This window comes from Pelophylax lessonae (assembly GCF_965119305.1).
Source record: "Pelophylax lessonae genome assembly, chromosome: 8".
Taxonomy (NCBI): Eukaryota; Metazoa; Chordata; class Amphibia; order Anura; family Ranidae; genus Pelophylax; species Pelophylax lessonae.
In genome coordinates this window covers 80,555,145-80,579,793 of record NC_138775.1, presented here as the reverse complement: position 1 = coordinate 80,579,793, position 24,649 = coordinate 80,555,145, and positions in this window count along the sequence as shown.

The following is a 24,649-nucleotide window of genomic DNA, read 5'->3' as shown; positions in this document are numbered from 1 at the left end:
TGAAGAGTCCTTCTTAAGGCAAGACTCAATAAAAGGCAGTAATTTACAAGAAGTAGCAAGCAATCCCTTAAAGTCCAAGATGTAGTGAATATCCTCACAAGGCAATAAATCCATAACTAGCAGTCCATTGATATCCACGGGTCCCAGTCTCCACAAAGAACCCCGACTGGGCTCCCACTACTCTACCAAGGAGGTGGTCCACTCCAGCAGAGCAACAGCTACATTTTGGCAGTCTTTTCCTGAACCAACCTCTCAGGGCACTAATGAGCCCCTATTTATATGCTAAGACCTGCAGGGGGCAGTAACCTTTCTGAAAAGATCTGAAAAACCTAGCCAACTGCGTTAACAATTCTTTCTCAGACATATTTAGCTTAGTAGGTCAACCTGAGGACACAGTGCAACATTTATACAATATTATAATTTGTAACATGGTTGACCTAATTAATGTTAGAGCAGGAACACAGCAAAGGAAACTGTTAACCCTTCAGAACCCTCTTGGAAGCACCTACTTACAAGCTTGTTTGTAGATAAAACACACCCACTATGATCTGTGTTTAAATGAGAATTCTAGGCAATGATCTTCTGGTGTTTAAAAAACATTAACTCTGCTGTGGAGTATGTCACTTTCAGGATTGCTGTTTTTTCAGGTTTCCAGGCCTGTGGCGTTGTAACTGTCCGCTGATCACTTTAAATCTTTGTTCAGCACTTACTGCCAGGTGGAACCTTTCTGCCTTCCTTTTGGTTCCCTGAGGAATGTTTAATCAGCAGAACCACTAAACCACTCCTCCTACTCCTCCTTCTCAGCTCTGAGGTAAACTTTCTTCTGACTCAGATTTCATACAGAGCATGTCAGCAGCATTTAATGGAAAGGCGATTGCTAAAGAGAGGATTTCTAAGGTTTAAAGTTTTAGCACCCCTTGGCAAGCGGAGCGAGGTATGCAGTAAAAGTGCATTATATAAAGAAAGTATATGATGTTAGACATAATTTGTGTCCATGCTGTTAGTTTAAATATGCTATAGATAATCCAAAGCATTTTGCATGTGACCATGTTTCCTTAGATGTTTTAATGTCATTTAGATATGTGTGCAGACAACTGTAATCCACCTTGTAACTTCACATTTGTAATTTAACCTTGTAACCCCCTTTTTGGTGATCACTGTAAACAAATGTATTGTATGTCGTTTACAGTTTTCACGGTGCTATGGTGCTATGGTGTTTATGATGCTTACGGTTTATGGTGCTCAAGGTGTTAAAGAGAATAACATTCAACCCTCCTGCACACCTTTTGATGCAAAAGAATAAAAGTACTGCACCCGTCAGAAGCTCTCCTCTCGTTATTCACTCGATGCCAAAGGGGCCGCTACAGGCCTGATGTGGGTCTGCCATTAGTACCGGTACTCTCTCCAGCCCATGTGAGCTGTGACCCTGGGTGCGATAACTGAAGCAGTGACAACTTCGGCATCTTTGTTTGTGTTTTTTTTTATTTGATTTAAAGGGGATGGGAGAAGGGAATGAGTGGGATACTCCTTGAGGCTTGAACTAATTACATGTGGGACTTTACTCCTGAAAAATGCCCGTTGGCACTTCCTTGATGCCAGCCGGCGCCAGCCAACGCTCACCAACGCTGTGAAGATCCTGTAGAACACAGAAGTGCTGAATCCTTGACTATTAGTCCAGAAGATCCAGAACTGAGAACTGTAGAACTCCTGACACTGTTGTGCTGTATAAGTCACTGAATACTGTCCCCCCGCTTTGACCAGCCTGAGGTAGTATGAAGAAGAACTCTGTATAGCTGTACTTGCAACTGACACACTCTGTACAGTTCAGGGCCCAACTGCAGGTGCCCCCTTTATATGGAACTCTTCAGGGTCCACTGACTATGTACCCCCTCTGTAGCTTCAGGGTCCTCAACCTAGGTACCCCCTTTACAACTAGCTAGCACTGGATCCCAGAACCTCTTCCGGAGTGGTCCCTTCTAACGTCAGGCAGACCCCCAGGGGCAATCCTCAGTACTAATGACCTGTGTAGGCTTTCCTGGGACTGGTCCCCTCTCTCTCCACAGGCTCTCGGCACACCGGATCCCCTCAGCTCACTCAGCACACTCTGGACACTCAGGTGACACACTGAGATATCCACCTTCCTCAGACAGGAGGAGAGACAGCTGCACTCTCCTTCCTGGGACTCTGCTCCCACCAAAGACATTGTGTCATACACCACCCCCAAACTTATACCCACTCCCAGAATCCTCTGCAGCACAATCTGCCTCCTGGGGTAGTTACAAGCCTGGATGTGTCTCCTGATTGGGTTTCCTCCACTGCCCTATGAGAAGCCTCTCACAGAAGTCAGTGGGGAGACTCCCCCTTCAGCAGGCACACCTGGAAACCATGACACCCTGACTATTAAATCACAGCCCCGCTGTTAGGCAGACAAGGCCCACTATATCTTTACCTAGCACCTACCTGTAGGGTGCTACACTTATAATCACTAGTGACACTTATCGCCCACTCAGTCCCTTTAGTCATTCACAGAATGCCTTGTGTTAATTGAACCACTGATATAATGCCTGTGGATGAGTGTGGTCAGAGTTGCTACTCTTCTACCATTATACCCTAGTAGGGATGAGCTCGGGTGTGTTTGAATCCTAGTTTGAACCCAAGTGAGCAACCCTGCTAGAAAGCTGTCACTGTATTGGACCAATCACCTGCAGTCAGGGCGTTCCCCCTTACTGCGGGGCATGTATAAAATGGGCATTTATACTTGTGGCTGCAGAGTGGGGAATGCCTCAGACACTTATAATTGTCCCAGTACAATGACAACTTCCTAGCAGGCTGACTCACTTGGGTTTAGACTATGATCCAGAACACCCAAACTCATTCCTACTGCCTATACACATGTTTGAAAGTCAGGCCTGGGTCAAGATCTGGAGCCATACTATCTGGAATAGAGGAAGCTATACCCAAACTGGAGAATCATGGGGAAGAATCTCTTCCAGAGGAGGTGTCCTGGATAGCTGACAGCAACTGGAGCCTAACAGACGACTGGTAAAGAATGGATAGAAACGTTTACTACCTTGCTACTACTGCTAAATTACAGAAATGCCGGCCTCCGCCTAAAGGCTTGTAGGCAGGTGCAGTTACCTTGCCTGACATTAAGTAGCTATGGTCCCATTATAGCAGGGGTGTTAAACTCAATTTCTTTGCTGGCTGCATCAGCAATTATGGTTGCCCTCAAAGGGCCTGTTGTATCTGTAAGACTAAATGTCCAGTGTACCCTCCCCTTTACATAGCATGCCAAGAGCCCCCCACCATCAGAAGTAAAGCCCCCCACCCTCCCTTACATCACCGTGCACCCCCTTAACCTGTGCTGCTGCTGGGAAGAAGCTGGGGATGAGGCTGGGAAGCAGAAAGTGCAGGGTCTGGAGGAGCACCAGAAGAGGGCTGGAGTAAGCTGCTGGAGTCTGCTGAATCCTGAGACCACGGGAGGAGGATACAAGGGGGAGCTGTGGCAGCAAAGAGAGGCATAGGGTCTGTGGGATCTCTGATGTAATTGCTGAGATAGGGGAGGAGGAGACAAGCTTCTCCACGGCTGCATGGAGAAGAACAGAATCTGGCGGAGGAGTTCTGTCTTCTTCTATGCTGCAGATTGCTAAGACAAGGTGGAACAGAGATGAGGGGAGTGCTGCAGCTGCAGAAGAGGTGCAAGGGCCACATGAAATGGCCTGGAGGGACGGATTCGGCTCCCGGGCATTGTGCTTGACACATGGGCATTATAGTATGGTAATTAGGCATTATGTCTCCTTTCAGAAAAATACCTCCTCTAGTGATGTCATGGATGTAGTCAGTGCCCATATAAATGCAAGTGTGGGAGGAGCCCAGGATAGACGGGGCATGAAAGCCAAGTACCCCGAAGCTGCTGAAGATGTAGTCCTCTAGCAGAGCTGATCTAAAGATACCTTTGCAGGGCTGATGTCCAAGGTGAGATGCTACAGAACACAGTAGGAACTGCTTTCATCACCCTGTCTCCCATGACCTTCTTCTGCAGGTCCTGCAGCAAGGTGTATAAGGCCTTTTTTGTTCTAAGAGTCCTTAGAAGTGAGTAGTGATGGAAGCGAGTGTGCCATATAGAAAAACTTTGCGTTCAAATACATACCAAGAAAAATGCCTGAAATTACATCTGAAAAAGTAGATGCTCAAACAGGGGTATCATGGGCAAGAGGCCTAAAAGAGACATGACGCCTAAGGCTGGTAGAAGAGGCTGCTGATTATATAGCACAGTGATTGGCTGCAAAGTACCGACATCATTGGCAGCCTGATGTGTGTGTGTGATAAGGCTGGACTGTAAAAATTGAAAATTGGTTTCGATGGATCTACTGTAAAGTAGATTCTCCTTCAAAAAATCAGATCTGTGCTTGAAGTCTACTATGGGTGGACCCTGTTCTGGCCCTAGGCTGCTAATATGATAGCGACAAAGGAAACGCCCACCAGACAGGTACTTCTAGAATATGAACATAGGAGCTCCTGGTACATCTATCTCGCTTGAGACTTTTTGGAACATTAATGGTTAAAAGCATCAGATACAGCCAAAACCTTTTTGGAGAAAAAATCCTCCCCTTCTTTGGGGCTTGAGCAGTCAATATTAATGAAATCACAATAGAATGCACAAGTGTCTGTCAGCAGCCTGTTGTATAAGATCCTGAACATTGGTAGGTGACCAATCAGTGAGCCCAGCCATAGTTCTGGGGCACCAAGACCACAGTAGAACAAGACAGTGATGCGTAAATGCGGCATTCGGGCATTAAGGATCGTCCCCCCAGCCACTGCATATATTGTATCATCATCATTTTTTCCTTAAAGAGATAAAAGCCTAACTCCATATTTAATATCCCTTTTAAATACTTTTGGGCCAAGCTGGCCTAAACAAACTATTTACTGTACCAACAGGTGCACTTGTTGGTCGCATTCTAATAATTGTAGCTTCACCTACTGTATATACAGTATATAGCACTGTGATTGATTTGTGAAGAATTTATTGGATTTTCTTATCTTGGTTTGAAGGGAAAGGAAATCCATCATATCCCTGCTGACAGGACGCAGCTCTGCCTTCTTTACGTAGGAAGAGCTCTGTCCTGTGTTCTCTGCTCACCGATCAGCGGGTGCTGCAGGACATCCATTCGCCAACACCCGCTAATCTGTATCTGCTGTGACTAATCACAGCAGAAGAGTCGCGCCCCCTAGATGGAAATGAAGAATCCCATATATATATATATACGTGATTCTGCACAGAACGGCCCTCCTGTAGCAGTAAAACTGCTATGGGGCGGTTGGGAAGTTGATGATGAAGAAAAAACACAGCAAACTGACTTCTAACACTCTGGTTAGCTCAAAAGTCCTTGACTGTACTGAAGACTGACTTCTGACGCTCTGGTTAGCTCAAAAGTCTTCAACACTGCTCCCTCCAGTCCTTCCTGACTGAGTTAGCCTTTGGTAACACTGCTGCGGCTGCAACTCTCAACACTGTACCCTGCACGCTGTACACTTCCACTGTACACTTCCACTGTACACTGAATACTTCAGGGCCCAACCACTGACACCCCCTTTACTCTTCAGGGTCAACACTGGCACCCCCCTTCCTTTGCTCCTGCACCGGTTAGCTAGCTCCCGGATCTCTCTGACCTTCTCTGCAGTGGTCCCTTCTCACTAGGCAGACTCACAGGGGCAGTTTGCAGTACTCACAACTGGGAATGCTTTCTTGAAACTTGACCCCTCTCAGCTCCGCTGGTCCTCTCTGCAGCTCAGCTCAGCCCTCTGTCCCCTCAGGCAAGCCGCCTGCGACACCCGATTCCTCTTGACAGGAGGAGAGACAGCTGTACTCTCCCTCCTTGGACTCTGCTTCCCGCCAAAGACGCTGCGTCCTGTGATCCCTCAAACTTATACCCACTACTAGAATGCTGTGCGGCAGAATCTGCCTTTCTGGGGTAGATACAAACCTGGGTGTGCCATTGGCCAATGTTTCCTCTACTGCCCAGTGAGAGCCCTCATTGAGCACAGTGGGGAGACTCCCCAGTCTCAACAGCCACACCTGAGAACCATGACAGACCAGCTGAAAATCATGGCCCTGCTGATAAGCAGACAAGGCCTACTACTCTTTACCTAGCACCTACCTTGTAGGGTGCTACAGATGTATAGATGTATTGGTGTAATTCAGTGTCACTCAAACAACCATTTCTTACAAGAACAATGCAGATGACAACAAAAGGAAAACCAGAGTGTTTGGGGGGGGGGGGGGGGGGGTCGGGGTGGTTGATTGGGGAAACAATAAAAAATAAAGGAAATAATGGAGGAGGAGGAGGAAGAGGATAGGAAAGGTGCAGGGAAACAGGGGAAAAGGCTTGGATATGTGCAGACTCACATGTACCTGCTCTGGGACCTGCCTCAGCAGAGAGTCCCTAGAGGGGAAAACAGAGTATTTTCCTGCCTACCTAACGATGCCGAGTTTTTTTGAAGAGTTTAGAAAGTCACAATGTGCTTTAAAAGTTATGCATTGCAGACACGTGCAACAGAAAAATACACAAAGAACCCTTGGAAAACATTCAAGCTAGCCAGGAAAAAAAAAAAAGAAGATATATATATATATATATATATATACTGTATATATACACAGTATGAGTACACCCCTCACATTTTTGTAAATATTTTATTATATCTTTTCATGTGACAACACTGAAGAAATGACACTTTGCTACAATGTAAAGTAGTGAGTGTACAGCTTGTATAACAGTGTAAATGTGCTGTCCCCTCAAAATAACTCAAAACAGCCATTAATGTCTAAACCGCTGGCAACAAAAGTGGATACACCCCTAAGTGAACATGTCCAAATTGGGTCCAATTAGCCAACATGGTACTTCATGGCAAAGAACTCTCTGAGGATCTAAAAAAAAAAAAAGAATTGTTGCTCTACAATAAGATGGCCTAGGCTATAAGAAGATTGCCAAGACCCTGAAACTGAGCTGCAGCACGTTAGCAAAGACCATACAGCGGTTTAACAGGACAGATTTCACTCAGAACAGGCCTTGCCATGGTCGACCAAAGAAGTTTAGTGCACGTGCTCAGCATCATCCAGAGGTTGTCTTTGGAAAATAGACGTATGAGTGCTGCCAACATTGCTGCAGAGGTTGAAGGGGTGGGGGGGTCAGCCTGTCAGTGCTCAGACCATACGCCGCACACTGCATCAAATTGGTCTGCATGGCTGTCGCCCCAGAAGGAAGCCTCTTCTAAAAATGATGCAACAGAAAGCCTGCAAACAGTTTGCTGAAGACAAGCAGACTAAGGATGTGGATTACTGGAATCATGTTGTGTGATCTGATGAGACCAAGATAAACGTATTTGGTTCAGATGGTGTCAAGTGTGTATGGCGGCAACCAGGTGAGGAGTACAAAGACAAGTGTGTCTTGCCTACAGTCAAGCATGAAGGTGGGAGTGTCATGGTCTGGGGCTGCTTGAGTGCTGCCAGCACTGGGTAGCTACATTTCATTGAGGGAACCATGAATGCCAACATGTACTGTGACATACTGAAGCATAGCATGATCCTCTCCCCCCTTCGGAGACTGGGCTGCAGGGCAGTATTCCAACATGATAACGACCCCAAATACACCTCCAAGACGACCACTGCCTTGCTAAAGAAGCTGAAGGTAAAGGTGATGGACTGGCCAAGCATGTCTCCAGACCTAAACCCTATTAAGAATCCTCAAACGGAAGGTGAAGGAGCGCAAGGTCTCTAATATCCACCAGCTCCGTGATGTCGTCATGGAGGAGTGGAAGAGAACTCCAGAGGCGACCTGTGAAGCTCTGGTGAACTCCATACCCAAAAGGGTTAAGACAGTTCTGGAAAATAATGGTGGCCACATAAATTATTGACACTTTGGGCCCAATTTGGACATTTTCACTTAGGGGTGTACTCACTTTTTTTGCCAGTAGTTTAGACATCAATGGCTGTGTGTTGAGTTATTTTGAGGGGACAGCAAATTTACACTGTTATGCAAGCTGTACACTCACTACTTTACATTGTGGCAAAGTGTCATTTCTTCAGTGTTGTCACATGAAAAGATATAATAAAATATTTAGAAAAATGTGAGGGGTGTACTCACTTTTGTGAGATACTGTATATTTTTTTTATCTGAGGGAGATTATGTTTAATTTAAAAAAAATACTACTTTAATTGTAATTTCTATGATAGGACTTGGATGCTATTGGGCTGGGAGCTATGTTTAGCTTTTTTTTTTTCATTTTAGGAAATAAATGATAAAGATTTGTTGTTGTGTGCCCTATTATAAAAATACATTTTCTAAGCCTGGTGTAAAAAAACACCACTGCACCTGCACCACTCCGCTTGACATCCTTTGTTGGAAGAAATTCTATTAGACTTATGCCTCGTACACAGGATTAAATAATCGTACAAACAAAATCGCTTTTGAATTGATCGCATGATATTCTGATCATTAGTTCACAGCTTTCGACAGATGATCACGACATTTCGTCCAACAAAATCCAGACAAACACGAAAACTTAAAGCGGAGTTCCAGCCTAACCGCACACTCACCTGTCCCACGGTCCAGCGATGCGCCGTCTTCTCCCTCTCTGCTCCGCGGCGCCGGCATCACTGCTGTGACAGTTTGCGGCTTCACAGCCGGGAACGCACTGCGCATGCGTGAGTTGCGCTATGCGTCGTGATTGGCCGGCAATCTTCTGGGACCTCTGACATGTCCCAGAAGATTGCAGGGAGGGAGGGAGAGAGGAGAACTTCCGCTCAGGGCACCGCGGCGCTCCAAACGGAAGTGGGAGTGGGTACATGTCAAATCTTGGTACCCGCTCCCCCCACCCAAAAATGACATGCCAAATATGGCATGTCAGGGGGTTAGGACTATTTAAAGCGGAAGTTCCACTTTTGGGTGGAACTCCGCTTTAAGTCGTACGATAGCCTAGTGAACAACAATCGTATATCAGTACAGTATGCATCCGCTAAAAATGGATAGACAAAGACCACGCATGATCAGAAACATGAAAATAACCCGGAAAAAGCCTGGCTACCATTGTTTTTGTTTTGCACTATCCGATACATAGCTATGCAACCAGGAAGCTTTTCCAGAATCGTATGAAAAAAATCTTACGTTTGGTACGCATTGTTGAATTCGATACTAGTATCATGCAACAAAATGTGATCGATAAGTCGTCCGATTATCTGATCGTGTGTACGACGCATTACCGGTAACTTGTTTCAGAGTAGTGTTTTTCAGGACAGCACATCAGAGCGTAGCTCCTCCCACTAAGGAAACATTGCCACACCCATCTTTAAAAGGAGGCTCCTCCCCACGGATCCTCTGCTGTAGAAGAGTACCTCTGGCTAAGCTGAAAAACACAAGGACAAAACACTTTAAATTAATTAAGTGGACAACTGCTGCTACTGGGAAGTCTGATTTGGATTCCATATGAACTTCATACTGATCAGGCCTTGGCTGGGAAAGTGGCATGGACACTGCTGCTGCTCCGAATTTGACATTTGTGTGGGTGTGGGTGCGGGTTCGTGTCCCTGAATGTAGACCCACACCCATGTCAAACTGGGAGCAGCTACTGCTTACCTTTTAACATAAATGGGACTGCCTGCACACAGATGCACGGAATACCTGCACATCCCATACAGGCAAAACACAGCCCTCACCTGGGTGTACATTTGAAGTAGAAATATAGGCAAAACATTTTTTTTTTCCATTTTGGATAGAGCAAGGGAGGGTTACAACCCCTGTCAGATTTTTTGTCATCTGTGGCCAATTGCAAAGATTTTCCTTCACTTCCTGTCCCATAACCAAACAGGAAGTGAGAGATAGATCCTTGCAAATTAAGGGAATTATTTGGGGACCACCAGGTCACCAGAACTACTGTCCCGATTTGAAGATTTCCCCCCTATTTACTTTTCTGGGGACAACCCAAATTTAGGTATTCTCTTTTACTTTCAATAATAATGGTAAACAGAACAAACAGAGAGGGTGAATCTCCATAACGGGGGCACAGATAGTGATAAAAACTGACAAGTGATCTAATCCATTCACACTCTATCCAAAATGAACAAACAAACAAAAAAAACCGAACTAACAAAAAAGTTTAGCCACTAGTGATACTTTAAGCACTTCTGCCCCCCCCCCCCCTTTATGACCAGGCCATTTTTTGCGATATGGCACTGTTACTTTAACTAACAAATGCGTGGCCGTGCGACGCTGTACACTGTACCCAAACAAAATGTATGTCCTTTTTTCCTACAAATAGAGCTTTCTTTTGGTGGCATTTGATCACCTCTGCAATTTTTTTTTTTTTGCACTGTAAACAAAAAAAAAAAAAAAAGTGACAATTTAAAAACAGAAAAAAAAAAACAATATTTTTTACTTTCTGCTATAGAACAAAGCCAATAAAAAAAATAAAAAAATATAATTTTTTCATAAATTTAGGCCAATATTGGCGCTTTTCCACTGCATGGAAACGAACAGCTCGGCTCGCTTTTGTGCTTTTCCACTGCTGGTACCGCATGGTATGGTGTAGGAACGGTTCGGTACGCTACGGTACAGCGGCGCTTTTCCACTGCATGCAACCGAATGGTACGGCTCTCAAAAACAGTACCACCTCGATTGTGGTTCCAAGAGGTACCATACCCGGTACCATATCCCACAATCCTTTGCATGCAGTCACTACTAGCCACTGATTGGTCAGAGAATCCCACCCACCCCGTTGTTATCCCACCCACTTAACTTTAGTGGAAAAGCAAACCATACCGTACCAAACCGTTCCAACACCGTACCATGCGGTACCAGCAGTGGAAAAGCAAACCGGGCCAAGCAGGGCCAAGCAGGGCCAAGCAGGGCCGAGTAGAGCCGAGCCGGTACTTGCAGTGGAAAAGTGCCATATGTATTCTGCTACATATTTTTGGTAAAAAAAATCCTAGTAAGTGTATATTGGTTTGCGCAAAAGTTATAGCGCCTACAAACTATGGGTTATTTTTATGGAATTTTTATTTATTTAATATTTTTACTAGTAATGAAGGCGATCAGCAATTTTTAATGGGACTGCGACATTGCGGCGGACAGTTCGGACATCTAACTGACACATTTGATACTTTTTGGGGACCAGTGACACTAATAGAGTGATCAGTGCTAAAAAAAAATGCACTGACGCTGTACTAATGACACTGGCAGGAAAGGGGTTAACATCAGGGGTGATCAAAGGGTTAAGTGTGTCTCTAGGGGATGCTTACTAACTGTGGGGGGGTTGCACTGATTGGGGAAAGACAGACATCCTGGTTCCTGCTTAGCAGGAACACAAGATCTCCATCTTGTCCCGTTGCAGAATGGTGATCTGCCTTGTGTACATAGGCAGATTGCTGTTCTTCCTCTCCCGGGGATGATCGCGGGTGGCTGGCGGATATCGGTCTGCCGAACCCATTGACTGACATTTCTGCTAGCCAATCACGGCCCAAACATGCCCTCGGCGGTGCAATGGCGATATCTAGTGGCTATTGAATGAAACGACATACAGGTACGTTGCTGCACGCAATAGCACCACTGCCGCAGTGTATACACGGCGGCTGGTTGGCAAGTGGTGCAGTTCGTATGTGTGAACAAGACCTTAGTAGAAGCAGACATATTTAAATTGTAAATCATAAATGGGTAGATATCACAAATCAAAAACACATAAAAGTTATTTACCTTTAGCTGTGGGCAGAGGGCACAGGTGCACCATCCAACCCCCCTCTATATGAGAGTCTGACAGTGGCTGTGGCTGGAGGGGGGCAGGTGGTGCACCTTGCGGCAGTGGCGGCCGGTCTATTTAGGGCACAGGGGCGCCACCCCCCCATCCATGCGTCTGGCCCCCTAATCTGCATGCAGGGGTGCCGGACGCATGGAGTTCAATGGGATTTTTTTTCGGCATCACCTGATTAGAGCCAGAGGCTCTAATTGGGCGATGCAAAGGGTGGTCCCGGGGCGCAGAGCAGTGCGTCCCGAGCCCACCCATTGTGTGACAATAGCGAATGAAAATTCACTATTGTCACACCGATCCTCCTCCTGGCCAATCAGGAAGCGCCTTCGATACGCGCTTCCTGATTGCCCACAAGGCAAACCCCTTGCCATTGGCCGAGGAGGAGGCGGGAGCGGAAGGAGACGCGCTGCCGGTCACCGGGAGTTGGGACTCAGAAGAAGCTGCCCGCCGCCACTGCTGCTGGAAGGACTCGTGGGGCACGCACGCTGATTTCTGCATTGGGGGCATGTACTCTGCATTGGGGGCATGTACTCTGCATTGGGGGCATATACTCTGCATTGGGGGCATGTACTCTGCATTGGGGGCATATACTCTGCATTGGGGGAATGTACTCTGCATTGGGGGCATATACTCTGCATTGGGGGCATGAACTCTGCATTGGGGGCATATACTCTGCATTGGGGGCATGTACTCTGTATTGGGGGCATGTACTCTGCATTGGGGGCATATACTCTGCATTGGGGGCATTTACTCTGCATTGGGGGCATATACTCTGCATTGGGGCATGTACTCTGCATTGGGGGCATATACTCTGCATTGGGGGCATGTACTCTGCATTGGGGGCATGTACTCTGCATTGGGAGCATGTACTCTGCATTGGGGGCATGTACTCTGCATTGGGGGCATGTATGCTGGTCACTACATTGGGGGCACACACGCTGATCTCTGCATTGGGGGCATGTACTCTGCATTAGGGGCATGTACTCTGCATTGTGGGCATATACTCTGCATTGGGGGCATGTACTCTGCATTGGGGGCATATACTCTGCATTGGGGGCATGTACTCTGCATTGGGGGCATATACTCTGCATTGGGGGCATGTACTCTGCATTGGGGGCATGTATGCTGGTCACTACATTGGGGGCATGTATGCTGGGCACTGCATTGGGGGCACGCATGCTGATCTCTGCATTGGGGGCATGTATGCTGGTCACTACATTGGGGGCACGCACGCTGATCTCTGCATTGGGGGCATGTATGCTGGTCACTGCATTGGGGGCATGTAGGCTGGTCACTGCATTGGGAGCATGTATGCTGATCTCTGCATTGGGGGCATGTACTCTGCATTGGGGGCATGTACTCTGCATTGGGGGCATATACTCTGCATTGGGGCATGTACTCTGCATTGGGGGCATATACTCTGCATTGGGGGCATGTACTCTGCATTGGGGGCATGTACTCTGTATTGGGGGCATATACTCTGCATTGGGGGCATGTACTCTGCATTGGGGGCATATACTCTGCATTGGGGCATGTACTCTGCATTGGGGGCATATACTCTGCATTGGGGGCATGTACTCTGCATTGGGGGCATGTACTCTGCATTGGGGGCACGCACGCTGATCTCTGCATTGGGGGCGTGTATGCTGGTCACTACATTGGGGGCACGAACGCTGATCTCTGCATTGGGGGCATGTATAATAAAATAAAGGGTGCGCTGATAAAATAAATGTGGTAAAGCTGCAACCAAGATATTGTGCCAAGTATTAATATGTGTTGTGAATAATTGGTGCGCTAAACTAATTGTGGTGATTACAATAAATCAACTCAATATAACAAAAAGGATTGTACTTACAGGAGATGATCTTGTGTCGAGCATATAACTAGCCTCCTATCCCAGTGGAAGTCTCGTCAGAGGAAACGCGTCAGCAGAGGACGCGTGTCTCGCCGTCACCTATGTCATCCATTGGTCCGTGCTGCAGCCGGACATAGGATCACTATTGGCTCCGCTAGTTATATGCTTGACACAAGATCATCTCCTGTAAGTACAATCGCCTATGTTTAATCAATAAACCGGGGATAATACACTATGGTCGGCCCATTTGTATTCATTACATAGAATGTGTGAAGTTAACAAGAAGGTCCATCATCCCGGGTCCGTGAGGAATAGTCCATCTATCCAGCTACCGGTCATATTCTGATTGAGGAAGATCTATAGTTCATGCCCATATTCTTTTACATCTGGTAAGAGGCTCTTTAGCGTGGTTGACACGAGGGTGGATGTGCATGATCACTGCTTTTTTTTGGATTGCCCATGGTATTCATACATCTGGTAAGAAGAACAGCCAGCTGGTGGTGGGAATCTTATTCGCATGGAAACCATTATATTTGGGATATGGGTCTAGCACCTTCATTATAACGTCACAGTCTCAACTGAATTTAATTCATTTATCAGCACAGTTTGGATATGCTTTGATGGACTTGATGATCTTGGATTTTTATTTAGAAGATTTTTTATACTGTCAGCACTGTGTTTTTGTTATATTGAGTTGATTTATTGTAATCACCACAATTAGTTTAGCGCACCAATTATTCACAACACATTGGGGGCATGTATGCTGGTCACTGCAATGGGGGCATGTATGCTGGTCACTGCATTGGGGGCATGTATGCTGATCTCTGCATTGGGGGAATGGTATGCTGGTCACTGCAGTGAAGGGGGCATGTATGCTGGTCTCTGCGTTGGGGGCATGTACGCTGGTCACTGCATTGAAGGGGGCATGTATGCTGGTCACTACATTGAAGGGGGCATGTACACTGGTCACTGCATTGAAAGGGGGCACGCTGGTCACTGTGCTTTGAAAGGGGGCACGCTGGTCACTGTGCATTGAAAGGGAGCACGCTGGTCACTGTGCATTGAAAGGGGGCGCGCTGGTCACTCTGCATTGAAAGGAGGCACGCTAGTCTCTCTGCATTGAAAGGGGGCACGCTGGTCTCTCTGCATTGAAAGTGGGCACACTACCTTAATTACTGAAGGCCCCTTTCACACTTTTGCAACCTCAAAGTCATGCAATTTTTTACAGCGTTTTTTGCCGCAAAGCAATGCCTATTACATTTTTCTGTTTGCGCCCCCCCCCCCCCCAAAAAAAAAATTTTGAGCACCAGTCGCCACTGCCTTGCGGTATGCATGTTTAGGGAATTCTGCTTTCTGTGTATTCATCCCTGGAAGCATACAACCCTAAACGGAACAACAGATAAATGCACCGCCCAGTACCAATAGATATCAGACTCTCAGAGTTTGACAGGCTGCTGATAGTGGGGCTGGATGGGGAAAAGTGCTCTCTGCCCGCAACTTAACACGGGAGCCTACAGAGTGCAGTAGACCCAAATGATCACGGTACAAGAAGACAGTCATTTTAATTTTTTTTTTAGTTTAAACAACACTCATGAAAATACAGCCAAATGTTCTTTATGTTCTTTCTGTTCTTTTCAAAAAAATGTTTGCAAACACAATGATCGTAGGTGATGGGAGCAACTAAATACTAAACTGAGAAACCTACAGACCCAAACCACAGCAAATAAGTGTGATAATAATATGTTATGTGTTATAGAGAAGGGTGCGCTGATATGTGAAAAGCTGCTACCAGAAAATAATGATGAATGTGTGTTTAGGTGAAATGGTGCGCTTTCCAATGTGAAATGGTTATATAAATGTAACGTATATATCCTGAACACAATAAAAAATGGTGCTAAAAGTGTAAAGCCAAAGCAATTAACACATAAATAAATAAACAGTGTTCAACCTTATGTGTGTAACAAATCATAAATAGAACAGTGCTTATAGTGAACAGTCTTGGGGTTTGGATAAAAACCAACCCATGTGTTGTGTAGTAAAAACAAAGTCCAATTTCCAATCCTTTTGATAGGAATATAATAAACAAAACATGTTCTGGTGACAAAAGTCCAATATTAAATCAATAAAGTGATGAATGATCCCTCCACCTGGTGAAATGCCTCCTTACCCGACGGAAATGAAGGTAAGTGCCCAAAAACATCAAATTCCTGTGAAGATGCCTCGTATGATTCTTGTGAATACCAGCAAACGTGCACACCCCCAAGTGCAAACAAGCAATAAAGCCTCTTACCAAATATAAGGGGAAAAAGCAGCCTTGAACCAGCAAATGGTAACTGTAAGCACTCCTCCTCTCTCCTCCCTTCAGGGTTGGTAACTCACTCAGTGGTGCGACAAGGTACATAAAAAATAGATGGAGGACTGATAGTGCATTACCTTTTTATAAGGAGTTTATTAAAACAGATTGCACTTACAAGTAAATAGATGTTACAGACGGGAATTGACAATATTCGGGCAGAGGATCTCTATTTCAACTCGTGTCCGGCTGCAGCACGGACCACCGAGTGACGCAATGACGGCACGCCTCCCTCCTGACGCGTTTCCTCCAATAGGGCTTCGACTGAGAATGGGAGTGAGTTACCAACCCTGAAGGGAGGAGAGAGGAGTGCTTACAGTTACCATTTGCTGGTTCAAGGCTGCTTTTTCCCCTTATATTTGGTAAGAGGCTTTATTGCTTGTTTGCACTTGGGGGTGTGCACGTTTGCTGGTATTCACAAGAATCATACGAGGCATCTTCACAGGAATTTGATTTTTTTGGGCACTTACCTTAATTTCCGTCGGGTAAGGAGGCATTTCACCAGGTGGAGGGATCATTCATCACTTTATTGATTTAATATTGGACTTTTTCACCAGAACACGTTTTGTTTATTATATTCCTATCAAAAGGATTGGAAATTGGACTTTGTTTTCACTACACAATAATATGTTATAATGTGTTATATTTTAATGAAAACGGTAAGTCAGATTCTATTTCATACACAATGTACTGGAGAATAACAAAAAAGAAAAAAAAAAAAAAGATGTGACTCGCAACTCAGGCAGTTTCTGTTTCAGATTCTTTGAAGCCGATGTTATTAAAGCTGATACAAAATTAGCAATGGGCACAGCTGTAAGGGAAGAGGTACAAGTAAAGTCCAACTTTAGTCAATTCTTTTTAAATCAGCGCAAGGGACTGTTACTTACAATCTTTTAATAGGAAGCGTCCCTTGTGCTGCTTCCTGTGGTTTTGCTTGAAATCTTCTGCCCTCTTACCCCTGCAGCCATAATCTTCCAGTGCTGCTGCAAGGAGGGACTTTACATTCATCAGGAGTAGGGATGAGCTTTGAGTTGAACATTGGTTGTTCACTCATTTGTCGAATGACGAACAAATTGGCTTCTTCGTGGGAAATTCAAGTTCCTGCATTATCATGGACACTGACCTCTGATTCCAATAAATCACCTGCTGGCCAGGGGATTTGAACCCACAACCATCTCAATTGCAAGCCTGGTATTCTACCACCTACACCACCGTCAACCCTGCCTAAGCCTAGCACACTCTACCTTGTTTCTATCTGATCCACTGTGTGTAGGGTGAGATAGAAGTTAGTTAGGCAGGGAGAGTGTGTGCAGCTAAACATGCTTGATGGGTTGTGTAGGTGGTAGAATGCCAGGCTTGCAATCGTGATTTTCTGGGTTTGACTCTCTTGGCCAGCACATGATTTACAAGTGGAATTCTACAGTTATTAATACATTGCTGGCAGGGAGAGAGATTTCTGCTTTTTACAGTTTGTTGAGATCAGATAGTGCAGTGTATACCACAAAGTTTTATATATATATATAGCAAGTTCCTGCTTGTTCTTGGGGCATTTCCCTTCAGTTTTGTCTTCAGCAAGTGAAATGCATGCTCAATGGGATTCAGGTCAGGTGATTGACTTGGCGATTGCATAACATTCCACTTCTTTCCCTTAAAAAACTCTTTGGTTGTTTTCGCAGTATGCTTCGGGTCATTGTCCATCTGCACTGTGAAGCGCCGTCCGATGAGTTCTGAAGCATTTGGCTGAATATGAGCAGATAATATTGCCCGAAACACTTCGGAATTCATCCTGTTGCTTTTGTCAGCAGTGACATCATCAATAAATACAAGAGAACCAGTTCCATTGGCAGCCATACATGCCCACATCATGACACTACCACCACCATGCTTCACTGATGAGGTGGTATGTTTGGATCATGAGCAGTTCCTTTCCTTCTCCATACTCTTCTCTTCCCATCACTCTGGTACAAGTTGATCTTGGTCTCATCTGTCCATAGGATGTTGTTCCAGAACTTTGAAGGCTTTTTTAGATGTTGTTTGGCAAACTCTAATCTGGCCTTCCTGTTTTTGAGGCTCACCAATGGTTTACATCTTGGGATGAACCCTCTGTATTCACTCTGGTGAAGTCTTCACTTGATTGTTGACTTTGACACACATACACCTACCTCCTGGAGAGTGTTCTTGATCTTGCCAACTGTTGTAAAGGGTTTTTTCTTCACCAGGGAAAGAACTCTTCGGTCATCCACCACAGTTGTTTTCCGTGGTCTTACGGGTCTTTTGGTGTTGCTGAGCTCACCGGTGCATTCTTTCTTTTTAAGGATGTTCCAAACAGTTGATTTGGCCACACCTAATGTTTTTGCTATCTCTCTGATGGGTTTGTTTTGTTTTTTTTCAGCCTAATGATGGCTTGCTTCACTGATAGTGACAGCTCTTTGCATCTCATATTGAGAGTTGACAGCAACTGATTCCAAATGCAAATAGCACACTTGAAATGAACTCTGGGCCTTTTATCTGCTCCTTGTAAATGGGATAATGAGGGAATAACACACACCTGGCCATGGAACAGCTGAGCAGCTAATTGTCCCATTACTTTTGGTCCCTTAAAAAGTGTGAGGCACATATACAAACTGTTGTAATTCCTACACCTTTCGCCTGATTTGGATGTAAATACCCTCAAATTAAAGCTGAAAGTCTGCAGTTAAAGCACATTTTGTTTGTTTCATTTCAAATCCATTGTGGTGGTGTATAGAGCCAAAAAGATTAGAATTGTGTTGATGTCCCAATATTTATGGACCTGACTGTATATTAAGATGTTACAAATGTTTGTATAAAAATTTAATCCTCGAAAATATTTTTTGTATTGATTTAGTTTCCATTTGTAGACTGTTAAGGTCCTTATCTGTCTTATGAACTTACAATGTTTTTCATTCACTTATAGTGATATTGTGTACAAGGCTCTATAAGTCTCTTGAAGAAGCCACACTTTTGGTGAAACATGTTGAGCGGAAAACTTTGTACAATGGCCGTATAAATTTGTCATGTTGGTTTTAAAAATATTTTATTTTTAACTTTGAATATATGAAATAATAAAAATTTTTTTTAGACAAAATGTTTAATTTTTGTCTCTGAGCGCTAAAAAATCCCGTCATGTGCCTAAAAAAAAACAAAATGTTTACCGAATCTGGGATGTGGTGCCTTTAAGAAAAACCTCGCATCTCGACAGATTGCAAAAGATAGTAGGACAAGCCTAAAAACATTATTCAAACATATTAACAGTAAAAGTGTCAGGACTGAACATGAAGGCCATTTACAAAATAATCTAGCGCGAGCGACTGGGGACAAAGAGAAGGCGAATTTATTAAATATCTTCTTCAGCTCTGTGTATATAAAGGAGCATTGAGGAGCTCATAACATATCTGCCAACTGCCCCTGATTCGTAACAAAGTCCCTCTGTCCCACTTTTCTCCTCAGTTTGGTTTGCTCTATATAATTGTATATAGAATGCACTATTTATCTTTCAAAAAGTGTTTCCCGGTGCTAAACATTTCATCCAATTTCTAAATTTCCGCATTTGTAAATTTCAAAAGCCAGTAAAAAGGAAGAGTAGTGGTTAAAAAAGCACTTGTGGGTTTACCTAATTTTCTTTTTTGTTCTATGCTAACATACTTTTTCTAATAGGTGTCTCTCATTCCAGTTTCAAAAAGTTTGGAGGTATGTCATGGCCATAATACAGTGTTTCTCAACTCCGGTCCTCGGGGCACACTAACAGGCCAGGTTTGCGAGAAAACTGAAATACATCCCAGGTGATATCATTTGCTGCTCAGTGATTGCAGTTTTCTAGTCTGCATCCCCCCAAGGTAATACTTAAAATCTGGCCTGTTAGTGTGCCCTGAGGACCGGAGTTGAGAAACACTGCCATAATACATATGGTATTGAAAAATATTTAGACAGATCAAAAGCACCTGGACCAAATGGCATACATCCACAGATCCTAAAAGAATTGAGAATATCCGTTTACTTCTTGGGGGATCAGGAAGCAAATTCCCCTGTTGAAGCAAATTGGATCATGCTTTGCTGGGGTTTTATTTTTTTGCCTTACTCTAGATCAACTGTGGGTATAGGATTGCGTAAATAGGATTGTATACTTTTTCCCCCCTTTCATTGGTTGAACTAGATGTCTTTTTTTAACCAGATAGACTATGTAACATCAGAGCTGTCATTAGATATCATGGGGCCCTGTACAGCCTATCAAACCGGACTGCCCCTGCCCCAGCCTTGGTGTGACTGTAGTGTCATGAGCAGCATATAGAAAAGATCAATGAGTAGTACGCATTGAAGGGCAGTCAGTAAGCAGTATGCAGGGCTCAATTCACTAAAGGACATCGCATGCAATATTTTGGGACACATTTTACCCAAATATAACACACAACTTGGAAAATCAGACTTTATTATAGGTTTATGAGGTTTCACAGCAAAAATAAAAAAAGTGCTCAGTAAATTTTGCAGAAATCTGTCTAAAAGTCAATTAACAACCAAAAAAAGCATACAGCATTTGTTAAATTAATTGTGGTATAGCCACATTCTATTTAAGGAATGTATTCAACTACTAGATGGTTGTTAAAGTTATTTTGGCTGTACTTCTAAGGATCACAGGAGTGCAGTTCCTTCTGCACTCCTGTGATCCTTTTTTTTAGCCGACAGCAAGCTGAAGCCTACTCTTGGCTGATGTCACAGAGCCAGTCCAGGGTCTGAAAAGATCCCGACCATATTATCATTTGGTCGGGATCTGCCCAGAAGCCTAGACTGACAACTGTCTGCTCACAGAATGCTGAGAACTGTACTCATATAGGTGAGTACAAATGTTTTTTTTTTTTTGTAATTTCCATACTTTTATTTTATGAAGCTGGCACCCACCATGTCCTTAACAACAAGTGACTCATCTACTGTCAGCCGAGCTAAGCAAAAGAGCCGACTGAAAAAAAAAAAATAACAAAAAAGTTTTCCTCATCTTCATGATCCAGATCAGGCTCTTTAGGTTTGGTATGGAATTTTGGGGGGGACCTCATGTCAAAAAAATAGAAAAAAATCATGGCATGAGGCCCCCCCCCCCCCCAAACAAAACAATAACAGACACTTTTATCTGAGCATGCAATCAAGCAGGCCAGAAAAGAGGCACCAGGGTCAAATGATGTCACGCTGGTCCCCCCCAATTTCTTGGCCTGCCGGGTCCCTTTTGTGCTGTGAGGTCCCTCCCAAAATCCATACCAGACCTGGCATTAAAAGTGAGTCCTTTTTGTAAATTGCAAGTTCCAGAGGTAAATACCACATGCAAATACTCATGTGATATTTAACCCTGATGTAATTGAGCCTGTAGTCTCAGGGCAGTCTGCGAGCAGTATGTAGTGTCCAGATAAGGCAGTGTGCAATGACAGGGAAGTCAGGGAGAAGTTTAAAGGGGGAGGGCATTCAGTGGTATGTATAAAGTGGGAGGGCAGTCAGTGAATAGTATGTAGTGGGAGGACAGGCAGTGAGCAGTATGTAGGGCAGTCAGTGATCAGTATGTAGTGGGAGGGCAGGCAGTCAGCAGTATGTAGTCGGAGGGCATTCAGTGAGAAGTATATGCTGGCAGGACAGTCAGTGAACAGAGTGTAGAGGCAGGGCAGTCAGTGAGCAGTATGTAGTGAGAAGGCAGTCAGTGAGCAGTATGTAGTGGCAGGGCAGTCAGTGAGCAGTATTAAGGGCAGTCAGTAAACAGTATGTAGTGATGGAACATTAGGTGAGCAGAATGTAGTAGAAGGACAGCTAGTGAGCAGTATGCACTGGCAGGGCAGTCAGTGAACAGTATGTAGAGCAGTCAGCGAGCAGAATGTAGTGTCCGGATAGGGCAGTGTGCATTAATAGGGGAGTCAGTGAGCAGTATCTAGTGGGAGGGCAGTCAGTAAGCAGTATGTAGGGCAGTCAGTGAGCAGTATGTAAAGCAGTCAGTGAGCAGTATGTAGGGCAGCCAGTGAGCTATATGTAAGGCAGTATGTAGTTGAAGGGCAGTTAGTGAGCAGTATGTAAGGTATTCAGTGAGGAGCGTGTAGTGGAAGGCAGTCAGTGAGCAGTGTGTAGTGGAAGGCAGTCAGGGAGCAGTGTGTAGGGCAGTCAGTGAGAAGCGTGTAGTAGGAGGGAAGTCGATGAGAAGTGTGTAGTGGGAAGGCAGTCAGTGAGCAGCATGTGGTGCAGTCAGTGAGCAGTGTGTAGTGGGAGGGCAGTCAGTGAACATTATGTAGGGTAGTCAGTGAGCAGTATGTAGTGTCCAGATAGGGCAGTATGCAGTGATGCCGCAGTCAGTGAGCAGTATGTAGTGGGAGAACAGTTAGTGAGCATTATGTAGCGGGAGGGCAGTCAGTGAGCAATGTGTAGTGGGAGGGCAGTGAGTGAGCATTGTGTAGTGGGAGAGCAGTCAGTGAGCAGTGTGTAGTGGTAGGGCACTCAGTGAGCAGTGTGTAGGGCAGTCAGAGAGCAGTGTGTAGGGCAGTCAGTGAGCAGTGTGTAGTGGGAGGGCAGAGTCCCTAGAGAAGGACAAATGGACAGAATTCCTGTTGGGGAATCTTTTATCAGCCACTTAACTCTCCGCTGAAGATGGAGAGTTTTGTGCCTGGACCCACCAGAACGAAGCGTAAGCTTTGAGAGGAATGAAAGAGGTGACTACAACTTCAGCCCTGCCCATCGGCTGCCAGAAGAGATGTTTCAGAGAGCCCCCTGGCTTCCAGCTCCAGGAATGTTTGCACAAGATATAGAGAAGAACCTGAAACTCAGGAAGAAGACTACTCTACTGTTGGGGTCCCAGTCTGAGTTATGCTGGGCTGGCCTGTTCACACACCCCCACAGATTCATATGCTTGTCTGTGACACCCCTCGAGAATTTCCTCCGATCATGTTTTGGGGTTCTGATGTCATTTTCCAGTGATAATAACGATCTTAAAGTGCATAAAGTTATATTTTACAAATAAAACTCTGTCTCTCAGTGTATTAACATTCATTTCTGCTCCCTGCACCCCCACAATGTGAGGGGAAAGAATACTAAGAGCTCTCTGAGGCAGACATTGCCGCCTATGAAGAAGCTTTGTTGCCCTGACTACATATACACAATGCCAGTTAAAACAGAATCCCCCCAGGCCTGTGGTGAGCAGCGCACACCGGTCACGTGGTGTACAGTAGTACAGTGTCAGTGTGACAGGGAGCCCAGCATTCCATACATGTCAACAGCGATCTCTCCTATGCAACCCCCACTAGGGGAATGGAGGGAGGTGAGGGATCAGGAGACAGAGAATGGAGGGAGGTGAGGCATCGGGAGATGGAGAATAGAGGGAGGTGAGGGGTCGGGAGACAGAGAATAGAGCGAGGTGAGGGGTTGGGAGATAGAAAATGGAGGGAGGTGAGGGGTCGGGAGATGAAGAATGGAGAGAAGTGAGGGGTTTATGGGCCCATAAAATTACGCTTTTAGGTCCTATTCACACACGTGCAAATAGGGCTGTTAGGGATTACATGCAGGAGACCCAGTGAAGGCTCCTGGTGATTCGCTGCGGGCAGAAGCCCATTAAAAGCAATAGGAGATTGATAGCTCCTGCAGCTAATTACAGCCATTTGCATGTAATTGCTCAAGTAGCCCTTGACCCAGGTCCGTTCATTTACAGATAATCGCTCCATGAGCGATGGTGATGGCTCTCCTGCATGTAATCGCCAAAAAGCCCCCTTTCGCACTTGTGGACGGGGCCTTAGGACTAAAGAAACAGGTTTTTCTTATAAACTATGCAGGTGTTCACAGGTGTTGACTAAACTTTAAATAGTTAATTTGGACCAAGTTGGTTGAAACAAACTATTTTTTCACTAACAGGTGTGCTTGCTTTGCACACTGTATGAACTGTATGTAGCATCACCTTTATACAGTATACAACGCTGTGTTCCAGAGACTTCCTGCCCCGCTCTCGGATCAAAAGTTGATGCTGCTCAGCCATTTACAGGATGCCCTGAATTGTGCAGAGTACCAGTTGAGAGTTGCAGCCATATGGGAATTCACAATAAGCTACCTCTAGCCGGTGCCATCCTGGAGGGAGTAGTCAGTGACTTTGCAGTGCAGCAGTGTCAGCAGTTCTATGCTCCACAGTCCTGAGTCTTCTGGACCTAAAGTCGAGTATTCAGCACTTGTTTCAAGTTACAGTGTGTACTAAGCGTCAGTGAGCGTTGGCTAGCTTCGGCTGGCGTCAAGGCAGCATTGACAGACATTTTTCTGGATAAAGTCCCAAGTTGTACTTAGTTGAGCCTAAAGGAGTATCCCACTCATTCCCTTCTCCCATCCCCTTAACTACAATAAAAACACAAAACAAAGATGCCGGAGTGGTCAATTTCTCAGTTCTCACACCCAGGGTCGCAGCTCACATGGGCTGGAGAGATACTAAAGAGAAGCAGCTGTGTCTGTGCAGCCACTGCATCCCAATTGACATAATTGGGACTGTTTGCATGTGGATGCACAGAACACCTATACATCCCTGTGCAGGACCGGTAAACACAGCCTTACATAGGCTAACACATTGATACTCCCTTATCAACTACCTGCTAGTGGAGATAAATAATATGCCTTGGGGTGGGGGCGTGAGGGGTTGC